At 34.4% G+C, this 17,114-nt stretch overlaps 1 protein-coding gene across 1 annotated transcript in view; it reads right to left on the reverse strand.

The window, feature by feature from the left end:
- The window catches only part of HCRTR2 (hypocretin receptor 2), a gene marked incomplete at both ends in the record, with an annotated part of 114,690 nt that overhangs the window by 33,118 nt on the left and 64,458 nt on the right, over positions 1-17,114 (reverse strand). The gene's annotated exons all lie outside the window — the stretch shown is intronic.

Here is a 17,114-nt window from a genome sequence, read left to right on the forward strand (position 1 = left end):
TCTGACCACTGAATCTGCCACAGTCATGATCTTGGACTTCTCAGGCTCCAGAACTGTGAGAAAAAAACTTCTGTTTTTTATTAACCACTCAGTTCATGGTACTCAGTTACAGCAGGCTGGACAGACTAAGACAGTAACTAAACAAAGAAAATAACTATTGATGAGGGAACACCATCATGCTAATTGGTACCCCTGCAAATCCACAAATAAATACTGCCAAGGGATATAATTTAAGGCTGTCCTGTGTTTTCACCGAAATGGTCAATATGTTTGAATACTGAATATATGCTTAAAATCAGTTCATTTACCTTGCAAGACATTTTTCAATGGATCATAAGGCTGTGTTTATTTTTACTCGAATTTGAATTTAATTTTCCAAGAGTTAAAGAACAATCTTTGATTTATTGTTCTACTCCTTCGGTGATCAGCAAATACTCAAGACATATTTACTGAGTTGAGATGAATTAGGAGTTCGCTAGTTTTCAATAAACTGCAATGTTTGCCTTATCCATGACGTTGGCCCCTACCTGCTCCCAAACTCTGCCTTTGGGACTTATAAGAGATGAAGAGGCTTAAAGACAAAGTCAACAAAAAAAGTCCTTACTATTGCCATATACTGAAGTGGATGGTTCATATCCTTAGGTTGTTTAACCTCAGTGACAATCCCAAGGGAATTTATCATTACCAATGTTTTATATATTATGACGTCAGTGAGACACTGGAACTTGTTGAGGACAAGTGGCTCATAAAACACAGAACCACGGTTACAACTGGGCTTATACACCAAGTGAAGAGCTGGTCTTTCCACCACACTGGCTACTTTCTTTTGTGAAAATGAAGGAGTTATTAAAAAAAAACCAAACACATATAAATTCTAGAAACTCAATCTTTCTCCTTTCTATTACTCTTGATGGCCCCTAAACATCAGTTCAGATGAAACACACTTTCTCAGCCAAGCCTTCCTCCTTTTCCTTCAGTGTATCCCCCTGTTGTGCTATCTCACTCAGCTTCTCTTTATGGAAAGAACACATAGTTCTTTGATTCTCTGTCCTTCCTCTGAGGTATCCAAAAGTTACATAATCACTGGTTCCAGAATTATATAGGTGTAAGCACTGCTACCCACATCTATTGATAGGTTTGCTTCACTGAAAGGAACTGTGAATTTACCTGGGTTATCATTACCCTGTCAGAGCTGTCGCTTATGCACCCAAATGAGGCAGTGATTAGTAACCTTATGCAGTGAAGAAATACAAGCACATTTGTTAAATTTAAGTCACTGAGTGTGGATTCCTTTTTGACAATTATGCACCAATTTATTATGACTTTCATATGCTGAAAAATGCTTTTGCTAGCTCCTAAAGCTGAAATTACCCTCAGTCACCAACAGATGCCAGTTTAATGAAATACCTGAATTTCTGAGGATTTAATTGTGAAAACTTCACATCTTCCTTTAACTCCAGCACACAAGTACCAAAAGCTCAAGTGAGCTTTATTAGGGTAAATCATAGTCTTCATTATCTGAAAATGCTGCTGTTGAATCATTTATTTCTCAGAAACGCTTGAAACACTCACACACACACACACACACACACACAAACACATCTTAGCAGTCGACTAACACATTATCACGGCTTGTTATGAGAAAATTGACCAAAAAAATCACACTTATGATCCTTGGTCAATAAATGGTCCAAATGGTGCAAGTTGGGATCTAGAAACGAAAACAAGACTTAAAAAATAAAATCCATTGTAGTTTGACTCCCCATTCTCCCTATTTTGGAGGTGAGGAATGGCAATGATGGGAGGACAGTGTTAGTGCATGATGTCTAAGCAATGTGAGAACAAGTAGATTCTCAACCAACACTTTATAGTATTTACTATGTGTCATATCCTGTTCTAAGCAATTTAAATTATTAATCTTCATAATAACACTATGAAATGATTATTGTTAATATCCCTGTCTAACATGTGGAAAACTGCGGCTCGGGTGGTTATGGAACCTACCTAAGGATGAATAGCTAGTAAATGCCAAACTTAGATTTAATCTTATAAACTCGGCATGCCATTCTACTATATACCAGCATCTATTGTTGAAGCAGAAGGTGGAAGGCAGCTGTCAGCCTTTCTTTGGCAGGACTTTAACATACATTCATAAAATTCTGGAATTGGAGATTATTCAGTCTAACTTGATGCATAAATCAACTCTGCAGTATTCCTGATTCATTCTACTTGCATATTTTTAATAGTAGGGAATTTATGACTTGCTTAAGCCATCGACTACATTTTGCGTTGACTTTACCTACCAGCAAGTTCTTGTTCATGTTGAGTTGATATCTGTTTCCCTTTCAGTTCCATTCATGGGTTCTTTATTCTTTCCTGGAACCCAAGGAATAAACCTTATCTATTTTTTTCTGCCTAGTACCTGTATTAGTTTCCCAGGGCTGCTTTAACAGAATACCATAGGTTGGGTGTTTTAAAGCAACATAAACTTATTGTCCCACAGTTCTGGAGACCGGAAGTCCAAAATCAACGTGTCAGGAGGGCCAAGCTGCCTCTGAAACCTGTAGAGAAATCCTTCCTTGCCTCTCTCGCAGCTTCTGGTGGTTTGCTGGCTATCGTGGTTTTCCCTAGGGTGCAGCTCTGTAACTCCAGTCTCTCTCTCCATCATAACATGATGTTCTCCTGCCTTTCTGTATTCACATGGCATCTTCTTATAAGGACACTAGTCATATTAGATTAGTGGCCCACTCTACTCCAGTATGACTCATTTTAACTCAACTAATCATATCTGCAATGACCTAATTTCCAAATAAGGTCACATTCTGATATTCAGGGGATTAGCACTTTCACATATTTTGGGGGAGACACAGTTCAACTCATAATACTCTGTCCTGTGACCCTAAAAATGTGTGTTCTTCACACATGCAAAATACAATTCACTCCATCTCAATGGTCCCCAAATTCTCAACCATTTCAGCATCAACTCTAAATCCCCAATCTCACCTACATATTATCTAAGTCAAGAATGGGTGAGATTTGGGGTATGGGCCTTCCCAGGGCAAAACTCCTCTCCATCTATGAACCAGTGAAACCTAGAAAACAAGTTATCTACTTCCAAAATGTCACCTTGGGATAAGGAAAGAATGATATTCCCATTCTAAAATGGAGAAATTGGAAGAAAAAGTGGGTCACCAGTCTAAAGCAAGTTTTCAAGTCAGCAGGGCAAATTTCATTAAATTTTAGAGCTTAAGAATAATTCTCTGTGGCTTGATGCTCTGTTCTTTTGCTCAACCTATAACAGTAGCCATTCAGATATTTAAAGACCACAGCTATGACCATTCCCCAAGCCTCTGCTTACCGAGGCTAAATATCTCCAGAACCCTCATGTGCAATGCAGGGTTTTCCATCTCACATCACCCTGATCCCTTTATTCTGAGCACACTCCAGATGATCATTGATGGCTCTAAATGAGCTATCTGCAACTGCACACATGTTTCCAGCTGTGGTCTAACCAGGACAGAAAAGAACACGGTGACTGCTTTCATTAATATTTCTCTATTAAGACAGCCTGAGATCTTGTTAGATTTCTTAATAGCCAAGTCACACTTTTTTGGATCATACATGTATACAATTGCTAGAAATTGGTTCCCTCGTGTAGATATTTCTTTACCTCTAAATCTTAGGCAGAAAAAAGAGAGGGAAAAATTAATATTCTAAAAGACATTATTGGGATAACTGGAGAAGTTTGAATTTGGACTTTATGTTAAATAATATTACTGTGCCAATTACAATATCTTAAGTATGGTGCTTACATTATGTACATTCAAAATACTAAAGATTATGACTATGCCTGTTCCCCAAGACTTTGTTTCTTTGGGTTAAACATTGGCAGACCCTTCCTACATAATAGCAGGATTACCCTGGTCATGACCCTGGTCTCTTTATTGTGAAAATGCTGCAGATGACCAGCAGATATCTTTGAGCTAGCTAACCAGAACTGAGCACACATCTTCAGGTGCATATCTCCTCAGTTTGGGTTGAATAAATATCCATTAGTTTATTCATTTCCCCATTCAAAATATTAAAAATATAAGGGAAACAACCTTCTCCTGTTAGCACATCAAATTTATGCAGTTAAATTCATCATCTTTTCTTATATTCTCTTCTTGGACTTTATATCTCCCTGAAATATAACATTCTTACTTTTTCTCCCTGATGCCTTATGTTTAAAACCCCTCAAATGTCTCTTACCTCTATAATTGTCTTTCTATTCCTTTTGCAAATACCTGGTCAGATTGTGGTAATAATTAGCTAGGATGTCGCAATTACCTCCTAATAGTTGGTCCTGCACCCTGCCTCTTTTTACTCCTATCCATTTTATCCAGTGATACTATTCACTCCAGTTATATTAACTCTTTCATTTCAATAGGAGTCTCTCCTTTTCTTTGGAATTAAGTACAAAATCCTCAGGTGGCCACCGGTTCTCATTGAACTTTCCCTCTATGTCTTGCAATGCTGCCCATAAAATACTCAGAGCTGCAGGATAAGTTTGATATCTCACTTTATAGCAAACATTCCACGCCAGGCAATTGCTAATGCCATTCCTCCTTTTGGAAATGGCCACACTCGATTTCAATCCTCTTTTCAATTAATTAAATCCTACCCCCAAAAAAACAAACAAAAAAGCAAAAAACAAACCAATCAAACAAAAAAATTGGTTTCATGAAATTTCTCTTAATTAGCCTAACTCAACATGACTTCTTTCTTTTTTAAAACAGTATTACACCATAAAAAAAAATGCCATTTGCAGCAACACAGATGGGCCTAGAGAGTATCATACTATGTGAAGTAAGTCAGACAAAGACAAATATCATATTATATCACTTATACATGGAATCTAATACAAAATGATATAAATGAACTTATTTTAAAAAACAGAAACAGATTCACAGACTTAGAGAATGAACTAATGGCTACCAGCAGGGAAGGGTGACAGGGAGGGATAGATTGGGAGCTTGGGATTAACACATACACACTACTATATATAAAATAGTTAACAAGACCTACTGTATAGCACAGGGAACTCTACTCAATATTCTGTAATAACCTATACACACATACACACACACACACACACACACACACACATATATAACTGATTCACTTTGCTCTACACCTGAAACTAACACAACAGTTTAAATCAAGTATACTCCAATAAATTTTTTTAAAAGGAAAAAAAATATTTAAAACAAAGAATAAAAACTTATTACATTTTGTACCTTTCCTCATCATGAATCACATTTTAAAATTATTATGGACTATTATGGGTATTTGTATTTTTTTTTTCTTATTTTTCTACTGGTTCAAAGGCTCTTTTTCATTTTGAGATGGACTTTTCCTTTCTCTTACTCTTCTTGGTTTCGAAAGCTTTTCTCCCAACACAAACACTGCCTAAAACATACTTTGCAATAAATAAATATTCATAACATTGATTTGTTCATCCACTTGTAGCGTGTTGGTGCCTTTGGTATTGTACATTTACCCATGAGGTTCTTTAAAAGAAGAGAAAAAACCCAGTGGCTGAATGGAGCATTTATTTTCCTCATCCCTTTTAAGGCCTGACATTTGACAGAGAACTTGGCTGCCTGCCAGTTATTTTCTTGGCTCTCATTTCCCCATATACTGCCTTCTGATGAGCCTTGGCAGGATATGAGACATGAACTTGGTACTATTTTTGAAATCGGTTCTCTGAATGATCATGATCCACCAATGTTAAAGTTAGTTTGTGGTTAGTCTGCACTTATAAGTCTGCCGGCATTAATCAGGAACAAGTGAGGAATTGTTGTGCACATGGGGGTGAAAGGTGATGCCAGAAGGCAGCGATGCAGATTGATTGAAAATCCACCTTAAACACAAATTTTTTGAGAAAAAGACTTTTGAGATACAGAGGTGCCAAGAAGATAAAAGTCCATTTAGTCCTTCCTCTTTCACCCCTCATTTGGTTCATCATCTCTTCATCTGTAAGAATCCGATGATGTATAGCTCCCATCTTTGCTCTGCAGGACCGACAGACGGAACCTGACTCCAGCTGTATGACAGTATCTGTAGTCTGTGATGCAGAGAGGGATTTAAAACATAATATAGAGATACAGTCTTTAAAAGTAACCTGTTATTGGATGTGCCAAATAATAAACTGACTTTCAAATAGGAAAATAAAATATTGGTACAATAAAACCCTTTGCAACTTCAATCTGCACTTATGATAAACTGGCTTTTGTTTTAGTATCTAACACACTGCATATGGGCAAAGTGAATTTCTCTCTCAAATCAATCCTTTCACTTGGAAAAATTTAAACTAAGGTGATATCCTGTTAATCTGTTGATGAGATTGTATCTTTTATTAAACATACACTTAGGTCTTAAAATGTCAACTAATAATTGACATTATAATATCAAGAGGAGTCTGTGCATGGTATATAATTAGCATGTTACTGAGTATCTCGAAAGATCTGCACTAAATATATCAAATTATTTTAAGCATTTTCACATTTATTTAATTTTTCAACATTAAAACAAGATATAGGTGTTAAGTGACATAAGCCAGATACAAAAGGACAATGATTATATAATTCCATTTATATGAAGTACTTAGAGTAGCCAAATCCCTTAAGACTGAAAGAAGAATGTGGTTGCCAGGGTCTGGGGGGAGGGGAGAATGGGTTATAATTGCTTAAGAGAAAAGAATTTTAGTTTCGCAAGATGAAAAATGTTACAGAGATATATAACGCTGATGGTTGTACAAAATGTGAATGTACTTACTGCCAATGAATTGTAAACTTAAGAATGGTTAAAGTGGTAAATTTTAAATTGTGTATACTTTATCGCAATTAAAAAAAAAAGCACTTTCCACGGAAAAAGGAGCTATAAAATGGGAAACAAAATTTTTGACCGAACAATAATGTTCCCCAAAATTCCTAAATACAGAATGAAAATTCCAGGGGAAAATCTTAATTGCTCATTTTATGATTTTTAAAAAACTCATGAACAGCTAAAGTAATGAAAGAAAACACAATTATTCAAATATATCTCAGTTCTAATGGCAGTGTTAAAGACAGCCAACACGTGATTTTTTAATATATAATTTAAATTATTTCTTTGTGAAATCAAAGTTTTGTTTGTAGTAGGTTGTGGTATTGTAATTTAGATAGTGTCTTAAATGATTATGGAATGTCTTGACTGTTCTTTATTTAATGTACATATGTATGTATACAGATATGCAAGATTATAATTTCTTGATTGTTATTTGTTATATTACCCATATAAGACACGTCAGAAAACAACTTTAAAAAATACTGTAGTTCCACCTTTTGCCACAAAGTGTCAGTGAAAGACTTTGAAATGCTTACCCTGTCACTTAAGAGGTGAGTTTTAAACAGTAAATGAATTGTAATATTCTTTATAACATATAAGTAAATACAGTTGTTTCAAGTGGGATATTCTAGACCATATTCTAGACGAAGAAGAATCCTTAAGAAAGGACAAATTTGGCTAACATCTTTTAAATTATATACAAATGAATGAGTCAAGGTGAAATACAATTATTTTTCTAAATGAAAAACAGCAAAAAAAGCCATTGAATACACATAGAAGGTAGCCCTATTTAACTCTTGTGAGGAATCTATCTTGAAAGCAGGAAAGGATTCATCCAGAATCATTACAGTGTGTAGATTTAACACATAGGAAAGTTGACTGTTGGTGAGGTCTTCCAAGGGTAAAACAAACTCTCCATGAAATCCCCAGGTATTTTCCTTTTTCTCATCTTCATTGCACCTCACCTCCTTGGCCCCCCTTATTGTTACTTTTGCTTCCTTCTTTTCCTGGGAAAATATACCAATAATTCCTAAGTCAGTCTCCCATCTCCGCCCACACATCTTGGCAAGTTTTCTACAAATCACTCTGTCTGTGCTCAGAAGAGCAGCAGGCAAAGATGCCACTACTTTTCGTGCAAATCTGACAGATGGGACACTGTCAAGAAACACTTCAGGGTTGTGAAATGAACCCCCCCAAAGGTTACCTAATATTAAGAGAAATGAAACTTTAGAAAAGTTATTATAGAAGCACAGACAACAATGTTCTGAATGCATTTCAGTTTTTGTTTCCTTAAGAAAATATAAAAGTCTACAGTCTGACAAAAATTTTCTCATTGGCACCTGCTCATTATTTTAACATAGGCAGGAATTCTCATGCCGATACCAATGAGGTAGTATGGGGAATAATTATGATACCACAATTAATAAATTGTCTGGGAAGGGATTTTGAAAGACAGGGTCTTCACACAGGCACAAATATACCTGGAGAAACGGCATAGAAGAAGGTTATAAAAGAGAAACACAAGGGAGATGGTAATTCATAGGAATCAAGTCCAAAGGAAATTCTTCAGAAAGGAGAGTGGGAAGGTAGGCTTGACTTCTGCTGTCTGTGAGAGGCAGAGGAGGGCTCAACCACAAATGGTACCAAGGTTCTAAATGGGATCTGCCAGAGACCAGAGCGTCACTTGATGTTATTAGGTTTGCCCAGGCCTTTGAGGCTGGCCTTTGCAGAAGGTGAGGAGGGAGGAAGTCTCCACAGTCTTAGCATCTGCAGTTCTATTAATGGCTACATCTAGTAGGCATCAAAGGAGTTTTTCTGGGGTGGGGGGAGTATAAACTTCTTGGTTACCCATGTCTTTTTACTCTTTACAGGTAAATCACTATGAACGTTTGTTCCCAGTGCAGCCTCTCAAAATTCCATCTGGATCTCTACCCTGTCCTCGGAGCTCGTTAGAGACATATGGTCAATCTTTGTCTTGTCCTTTTGCTTTAATTAGCACATATAAGTGACCTATTCTTCCCCTGGCACTTGACTTCTGTTTATCATACTGCCTGCAATGAACTTAATTTTTTTGGCTTCCTTTGTAGGACTATTTTCCCTCTTTCACTCCATGTATATCTTCAATCCTCCTGTCTTTTTCTTCCATGTTCTTTTCTTCTTTGTTATTATCTACTCTCACAACTTTAATTCTCATCTCTAAGAGACTAATTTCCAAAGTTATAACTCTAGTTCTTGGCTTAGTCTTGCTTTCCATAACAAAATTTCAAACTACATTTTTTTTCATCTTTTATATATTTTGTCTTTAATTCACACTCAACTCATGATTATAAAATATATACATACCAAATTAAAGCATTTTGACATTGTCCTGAAGATTAGGGAGAATCACTGAAAGATTTTAAGCAAGAGAGTGACAAGACCCTGTTTCTATTTTTCAAAGATGACTTGGGAGAATGTGGAAATTATATATGCTCTTAAACTGGAAGCAGGGGAGCCAATTTTGAGACTTTTAGAACTCCAAGGAAATAAGGTGAAGACAAAAGAATGGGGAAAAATGAATGAATTCCAGAAATAATAATGAAGTTGAAATACAAAACTGTGTTGAGTGATTCGATATGAAGATGAAGAAGGTAAGAAGAACTGAGGATGATTACCAGGTACATTGCTTGGCAGGTGGGGAGAAGATCCTATTGCTCACTGAGTTATGAAATAAAGGAGAATGAGGCGACTTCATTTGGAAGTAGGGAAAGAAGATGAGAAATTCCATTTTGTATATGTGAGTTTGAAACACTTGTGAGTTACCTCGCTGTCAGTATCCATTTGGCATTTGGATTTATGCATCTGTATTTCAGGAGATGTATTTCAGTTACAGGTACATATTTGGGATTCATCGGAATAGCCATAGTGTTTAAAGCCAGTCCAGTGGATGAGGTCAACCAGGGATAGATTAGAGTAAGAAAGGAACAACCTAAGTCATTTCCAGAGAATTGTGCAATTTCAGCCAAATAGTCTTGGTTGGCAAATATCCAAAGGTGCCAATTTTCTCTGAAGTACTAAATATTATAGCACTGAATGGTATATTGGTTTTACTATTAGAAAATAGTATACAATTCTGGTTATGACAGATAAGCTTGCTGCAGAGCAAACCTCCCATCCAAAACAACCATGGAGTAGTTGGAGTGTCACACATGTCTTTACAACATTGGAAACCTTATGAGGGAGTGAGGACTTGAAGGGCCAATATCCTGGAGAAAAGGAAAGAAGACAGATGTACACTGACATTCAAAACCTCTTTTCTTCTCAAAGCTTCTGGCAGTTTGCAGGTACCAACTAAGGGCTGAGAGTAAAAAGTAGCAGCCAATAATATGAGAAGTTGAGCAGGAACTTGAACAGTCTTGTTGAACAGAGGGCAGTCATTCAATCAACCTGAGGTGAACAACCCTGGCTTTCAGCGGCAACCCCAAAGAGCAAACTGTAGCAGAGATAAGCCTGAAGGAGACATGCTCTCCTAAAGGATGAAGCCCAGCTCCAAATACCTTCACTTATTGACTGGATAGAGGTTTTCTGTCTCAATATTAACTGCCTGCCAATGCAAAAGCAAATTCTCTGTGGAAGAATATATATTATCTAGAGCATCAAATGATTTAATCCAAAGTTTTCATATGAAATGTCACTCATTCAATAGAAAAGTCATCAGGCAGACACAAAGGCAACACCAAAAGACCAAAGCCTATAGGAAAAGAAAAGAAAAGAATAAAGCTTTCAGAAATTTTTAAATAATTGGATTACAAAGTTCAAGAAATTATGTGATATATGTAGACTATTAATGAATAATTGAAAAAATATTTAAGGGGAAGCTGTAGACCTCAAAAATGTTTTAACTGTAAACACAACAATGGATTCAATAGAAGATTAGATGGATAGAGTCAACCAGTAGAACTATCCAAACTAATAGAAAAGTATTCAAACTAAACAACACAGAGAAAAAAATTGAAAATGCAAAAAATAATATGAATAATACATGCTTTAAATACTAAAATACATGTAATTGGATTCTCAATATGTGAGAAGAGAAGTAAAATGAAGCAGAAACAATATCTAAAAATATACTAGCCAAGGAGAGCTGTTATCTGATAATTTTTTTAAACTAATTAAAAACCAAAGGTAGAGTCCTGTGACATATCACTAGAGATTTCATTCCAGATTAACCTTAGTAATTAATCAATATTACATATATCTTATTATTCAACTTTTTAGCTATTACTTAAAAGATGAAATAGAAGGGCATATGTGTTAAACATAAAGATAGCACATAACCGAGAGATATAGTTAATATTTTGGGTTCCACATAACTCAAAAGCTCTTGCCAGGCCAGAGCAATGGGGGAAATATAATATGAGATATCACAAGAATAAATGTACCCTGCATTTAAGATCAAAAGCTGTTTTAGATACGTTACATTTTACCAGGAAAAAATAAAACTAATTAAAGGCAACTGTACACAGATATCTGAAGTGTCACAAATCTCAACCAGGATAAATATAAGGGAAAACTACGCACAGTTATATTTTAATAAAGCTTCTGAAAACCAGTAACAAAGAGAAAAATCTTAACTCAGATAAAAAGCGTATCACCATCAAAGCATAATACTGGGATTGACAGCTAAATTTTCAAAAGAAAAAAATCTAAAGTATAACAAAATGTCATTTTCATGCTGAGAGTAAGAACAATTTAGAATTGTATAGTCAATGAAAACATACCTGATAAATGAAGATGAAATAAAGTCCTTTTCAGATAAACAGAAGATGAGAGAATTTGTCAACAACATTCTCAAACCAGAGAAAAATGAAAAGGAGTTAGACAGAAAGAAAATGATCAGTTGGAAGTACAAAAATGAAGAGAGGAATGAAGAATAATGGAAATTATAAATATGTGAATAAATATCAATTATAAATGGCTAAATAAAATAATAAACATCATCATCACCATGTTTTGCGAGGTTTAAATAACTGTAGCAGAAAGGAAGCAGTGGTAAACAGAGTTAAGGCAGTGTTCCAAGTTTATTTCAGTGTTCAGCAAGTGTTAAAAACACTAATTTATCAATATATTAAAATGCATTATCAATGCCTTATGTTTTCATCACTAGGGAAATCTCTAAAAGAATAGTAAGTGAATATGTAACAAGCTAAAGAGGAAAGAAATAATAATTTTAAAAGGTAAAAGGCAAGAAAAAATTTGAACAAGGGGGACTAAAAGAAAGAAAATGAGATGATAGGTATAAACACAAATATACCAATAGTTACATTAAATACAAAGGAACCTAAAACTTCAATTAAAAGACAAAGGTTATTGGGCAGTATTCAAAAAAAGACTCAATCATATACTTCTTAAACAATCAACATACTTTTAATAAAATGACACAACAAAATAGAAAATGCAAGAATGCGAATATTAATTTAAAGAATGATAGTGTAGCTAAATTAATTTTGGACCGAATTTTAAAGCAATTAAAAATTTTTAAATTTAAAATTTGGACAAGATGTTGAGGCAAGAAGCATTACTAGAGCTAACGAGGGAAATTTTATAATGATGAAAGATCAATTCACTAGGAAGATATAACAATTCTAATACCGCAGCGTCAACAATATACGAAGCAAAAGATGATACAACCAAAGTGGGAATCATAGAGGGATATTATAATGGATCTTTCTAAGTAAGTAATAGAATAAACAGACAACAAAATCCATTTCTGATTTATGTAATTAACAAACTTTACTTAATATATTTATAAATCTTAATCTATATATATCTGGAATATTATACCCCAAACTGAAGAGTACACATCATTTCAGAGTATGCATAGTACTTGGACAAAAATTTACCATATTCTGGAATATAAGTAAATCTCAACAAACTTCAGAGTATGGAAATCACAATGGATTTTTTAAAATTAATTTTTATTGGAGTATAGTTGATTTACAATGTTGTGTTAGTTTCTGCTGTACAGCAAAGTGAATCAGTTATACATATATACACTCTTTTTTAGATCCTATTCCCATATACATAATGGATATTTTAACTGAATTTGGTAGAATTAAGCAACAATTCAACAAAAATATTGGGAAAAACCTAAAAATGTTTGAATTTTAGGTAAGGCACTCCTAAATAACTCATGATACTTAAGCTAAATTACAATACAAACTAAATTATTTTCAACTGAATGATAGTTAAATACAAACTATCAAAAACTATCCAAAAAAAACTATCAAAATGAAGCTAAAGACATACTCAAAAATATGAATAATCTTAAATGAATCTACTGGAAAACAAAAACTGAAAATCAGTAATATAATTATTTATCTCAAAAAGTTTAAAAAAGGAACAAAAATTAAAGCATTAAAACTAAAGGAGGTAGAAAGAAATAAAGGATAGAAATAATGAATTAAAGAAGAATATGCAAGAGGTAGAACCAAAAAGCCAAAATTTGGTGTTTTGTGAAAACTAGTAAAATTATTAACTTCATAGTAAGATAAATAAAAAAACAGAAGTCACAAATATTGAAATCAGAAATAAAATTGGAACTTTACTCACATCTTTTTATTTACTTTTGTTTTTAATTGGGGTATAGTTGTTTTACAATGTTGTATTAGTTTCTACTATACAGCAAGGTGAAGTAGAGTTTACTCACATCTTATGCACACTAAAGTATAGAGAATACAAGAAAAATGTATGTCATTAAATTAAAAATTTAAATGAAGTAGACAATTTCCCTAAAGATACAGCTCATCACAGCTGATACAAGAAAAAGAAAATCTGAGGTGACTTATATCAATTTAAAAAGATGAATCTATAATTGGAAAACTTTTTTTCCATGAAGAAAACTCCAAGTCCATATGGCTTCTCTGATGAATTCTTCTGAACATTAAAGAAAGAAAATTTTTTTTCAAAATAACCTATAGAATTAAAGCAAAGTGCACACTTCCCAATCTTTTATGCAGACAGCAAAAGTGTTGATATAAAAGACCTGAAAAGGATATTTCCTGATCTAAGAAACTCATTTGAAAATAAATGCTAAAAGCTTAACATATGGTCACCTTATTTTTGATAAAGGAGGCAAAAATATACAATGAAGAAAAGACAACCTCTACAATAAGTGGTGCTGGGAAAACTGGACAGCTACATGTAAAGGAATGAAATTAGAACACTCCCTAAAACCATACACAAAAATAAACTCAAAATAGATTAAAGACCTAAATGTAAGGCCAGACACTATAAAATCTTAGGGGAAGACATAGGCAGAACACTCTATGGCATAAATCACAGCAAGATCCTTTTTGACCCACCTCCTAGAGAAATGGAAATAAAAACAAAAATAAACAAATGGGACCTAATGAAAGTTAAAAGCTTTTGCACAGCAAAGGAAAACATAAACAAGATGAAAAGTCAACCCTCAGTATGGGAGAAAATATTTGCAAATGAAGCAACTGACAAAGGATTAATCTCCAAAATTTAAAAGCAGCCTATGCAGCTCAATATCAAAACAACAAACAACCCAATCTACAAATGGGCAGAAGAGCTAAATAGACATTACTACAAAGAAGATATACATATTGCCAACAAACACATGAAAGCATGCTCAACATCACTAATCATTAGAGAAATGCAAATCAAAACTACAATGAGGTATCACCTCACACCAGTCAGAATGGCCATCATCAAAATATCTAGAAACAATAAATGCTGGAGAGGGTGTGGAGAAAAGGGAACACTCTTGCAATCTTCGTGGGAATGTAAATTGATACAGCCGCTATGGAGAACAGTATGGAGGTTCCTTAAAAAAGTAAAAATAGAACTACCATAAGACCCAGCAATCCCACTACTGGGCATATATCTTGAGAAAACCATAATTCAAAAAGAGTCATGTACCACAATGTTCATTGCAGCTCTATTTACAATAGCCAGAACAAGGGAGCAACATAAGTGTCCATCAACAGATGAATGGATAAAGAAGATGTGGCACATATATACAATGGAATATTACTCAGTCATAAAAAGAAATGAAACTGAGTTATTTGTAGTCAGTTGGATGGACCTAGAGTCTGTCATATAGAGTGAAGTTAAGCCAGAAAGAGAAAAACAAATACCATATGCTAACACATATATATGGAATCTAAAAAAAATAAAAATAAAAATGGTTCTGAAGAACTTAGTGACAGGACGGGAATAAAGATGCAGGCATAGAAAATGGACTTGAGGACATGGGGAGAGCGAAGGGTAAGCTGGGACGAAGTGAGTGAGTGGCATGGACTTAATATATACTACCAAATGTAAAATAGCTAGTGGGAAGAAGCCGCATAGCACAGGGAGATCAGCTCGGTGCTTTGTGACCACCTAGAGGGGTGGGATAGGGAAGGTGGGAGGGAGATGCAAGAGGGAGGTGTTATGGGGATATATGTCTATGTATAGCTGATTCACTTTGTTTTAAAGCAGAAAATAACACACCATTGTAAAGCAATTATACTCAAATAAAGATGTTAATTAAAAAAAAAAGAAAAGAAATACTAAAGGCTTAAACAAAACATCAGCAAAACAAATCTAGAGGTATGTGTAATAAGAAAAATCCATCCATCATTACCAACTAGGAGTTTGTTTCAGGAATATAAATTTGGTTTAACATGCAGAAATCACTCAATGTAATTCTCAATATTAACAGAAAAACCCATAAATTCTATGTGCTCTCTCAATAAATGGAGGAAAACCATTTGCTGTAATTCAGCATCCACTAATAGGTTTTTAGCACACCAGCAATAGAAGATCTCTTCCTTAGTCTGAGAAATACTAACAATAAAAAATTTCACTAATTCTCATATAGTCTCTCTCCGAAAGATCAGAAATGAGTAAACGATTCCTCCCAATCTCCATTTCTATTCAGCATCATGCTGGAGCCAGTGCGATAAAGTAATAAAAAGAAATAAAAGTCATAGAGGTTAGAAAGAATGCAGTAAAACCTATTACTATTCATAGGGGCATAATTTTGTAAGTAAATGTGTGGAAAAATCTCCAGATAAATTATTAATCTTACTAAATGAATTCATCACATTTGCTGGTAGTACACACTATACAAAGTATACAAAATCAATATACAAAATAACAACACAATATAGAAATCAATTTTTTCCTATAAACAAAAAATAACTAACTAGAAAATGCAATTTTAAAAGATACCATTTATAAGACATCAAAAATATTGAATATCTAGGAAAATTTTAATGAGAGATGCCTATAACTTCTCCAGAGAAAATCATACAATATAGAAATATTGAAAAATAATCTAAATAAATGGAAGGATAAACCATATTCATAGAAGAATGAGTATTATAAAGATGTGAATTTTCTCTAAAATTGTTGTATGTATTCTATGCATTCCCAATCAAAATCTCAGCATAGGGCTTCCCTGGTGGTGCAGTGGTTGAGAGTCCGCCTGCTGATGCAGGGGACACGGGTTCGTGCCCCAGTCTGGGAAGATCCTGCATGCCGCGGAGCAGCTGGGCCCGTGAGCCATGGCCGCTGAGCCTGTGCATCCGGAGCCTGTACTCCGCAGCAGGGGAGGCCACAACAGTGAGAGGCCCGCGTACCGCAAAAAAAAAAAAAAAAAAACTCAGCATTGTTTTGGTGAAGACTGACAAGCTGATTTTAAAATTTACATGAAAATGCAATGGGCCCCAAATAGCCAAGATGATATTAAAGAAGAACAAATTTAAAGGATCACACTCTACCAGCTACCAAATCTTATTGTAAAGCTTCAGTAAACAAAACAGTACAATATTGGCACAAAAAAAAATAGATCAAGAAAACAGAATTAAAAGTTGAAAAACTGACCTACACATATATGGACTCATGATGTATGGAAAAGTGGCCCTTCTGCATTATGAAAGGATTGCTTTTTCTATAAATGGTTCTGAGTAAATTGATATCTACATGTAATAAATGAAATTTGATTGCTACATCACACCATACACAAATATTAAACCCAGGTCAATTATAAATCTAAATATAAAAGATGAAAAATAAATCTCCCATCATTATGACTTTGGTGTAGATAAGCATTTCTTGAACAAATTCCCTCAAATATATTAAACATAAATGGAAAGTTTGATAAATTAAACAACCCTAAAGTTAAGGTACATCAAAAGAGTATGAAAATAATGCCACAGAGTGAGAGAAGATATATCTAACACATTTAT

The sequence above is a fragment of the Hyperoodon ampullatus genome, assembly GCF_949752795.1.
Source record: "Hyperoodon ampullatus genome assembly, chromosome: 10".
Classification (NCBI taxonomy): domain Eukaryota; kingdom Metazoa; phylum Chordata; class Mammalia; order Artiodactyla; family Ziphiidae; genus Hyperoodon; species Hyperoodon ampullatus.